This window comes from Marmota marmota, unplaced genomic scaffold (assembly GCF_001458135.2).
Source record: "Marmota marmota marmota unplaced genomic scaffold, marMar, whole genome shotgun sequence".
NCBI classification, from domain to species: Eukaryota; Metazoa; Chordata; class Mammalia; order Rodentia; family Sciuridae; genus Marmota; species Marmota marmota.
In genome coordinates this window covers 5,080,460-5,081,844 of record NW_026000138.1, presented here as the reverse complement: position 1 = coordinate 5,081,844, position 1,385 = coordinate 5,080,460, and the positions used below count along the sequence as shown (strand labels likewise).

The 1,385-nt window shown below is 67.7% G+C and overlaps 1 protein-coding gene across 1 annotated transcript in view; it reads right to left on the bottom strand.

The window, feature by feature from the left end:
• The window catches only part of Nos1 (nitric oxide synthase 1), a 96,528-nt gene extending 95,564 nt beyond the window's left edge, over window positions 1–964 (bottom strand). The window contains 1 exon segment of the mRNA XM_048785651.1: window positions 711–964. The gene's annotated coding sequence lies outside the window, so the exon portion shown is untranslated.
• Window positions 965–1,385: the final 421 nt, after the last annotated feature.

Genomic DNA, 1,385 nt, shown 5'->3' with positions numbered 1-1,385 from the left:
GGGGCTGCCCGGCGGGGAGCGACGGTGCCCAGCGGTCCGCCATTACCCAGCGCAGCGTAGCGCGGAGCCGAGCGCGCGGCCGGGGAAAGGCGGCGGGGCCCCCCGCAAAGTTGGCGCGGGGCGGATGCGTCGACCCTGGGGACGGGACCCTCCAGCCGCTGGCCGCCCGCTGGGAAGAGAAGGAGGCCCCCGGACCCAAGTTGGGACGCTCGGCAAAGCCTGCGCCTCCGGGGCGCCCTGGGGGCCAGCGCCGGAGCTTCGAGCACTAGGGGACAGCGAGGGGCGCGGGACGCCGGGGCCAGGAACTCACCTGCCGCGGAGCCGGGCAGCGCCGAGGCCGCTCTCCGCGCAGCGCGCTGCGCGCCCGCCCGCCGCCGCCGCCTTCTCCTCCTCCTCCTGCTCTTCCTCCGCCTCCCGGGCACCCGTGCCGCGGCGCTCGCGGAGCCGAAGCCTCCGGGTCGGCAGCCCAGCGCGGCTGGAGGCGCCAGTCGCTCCCACTCACCTCCGGGTAGGAGCCGCGCGCGTCCCTCCCCTGTCCCTCTGCTTTGTGCCTCCCCGATCGCTCCCCACCCCCTCGCCTAGCCCCCACCCCTCCCTAGTCCCCTCCTCTTCCTCCCTCCCTCCCCCGACCCCAGCAAACCAAGTTCGGGACGCTGGCTGCGGGCTTCCCCCGCGCAGTGCCCGACGCCCCGCGCGCGCCCCTGGCTCACCCCGTCCGCTTGGCCGCCGCGGCCGCCCGACAGCCCCTCCGAGGAGCCGCGGCGCTAAGTAGCTCCTCGCCCGGCGGCTGGAAACGCGGCATCAATATGTAGGGACTGAGCCGTGAGCTCGGCGAGGGTCGTGAGGGGGAATTTATTTCTTAATGTCCCTCCTTTATCCTATCGTCGCTGAAACGAATTAGCGGTGACGTCCAACCCGGCTGCTTTATGGGTGTGGGGAGGGAGACGTCGCAACCCTCATTAAAAGAGCCGCTCTGGGCTCCAAAGCATACATCTTTTATATAACCTAATTTCCATTTTTTTTCTATCAGGAAACACACACACACACACACACACACACAATTTCTGGGAGTCTGGGGGGGGGGCTGAATGTGGTGGCCGCGCAGGGGAGGGCAGCTCTCTTTGGGCAGAGAGGGCCCCGCAGGAGGCAGGGATGGTTATTTCTGTCTCTACATCAATGTGGGGGCAATATTCCTTAATGGGACAGCAGAATATACAGACCCCCCACTCTGGCAGCCCTGGAAGCCCCCAGGAGCCAGCAGGGTGTCAGGGCCTGGGCTCTGGCCCTGGCTTTTGAGTGGGCAGAGGGCGAGTCAGCCCTTTCCGGAAATGTTGCCTGATTCTGGTCTTTTCTGGAGCACAGCTAAGGCCTGGCATCTGGGGAGG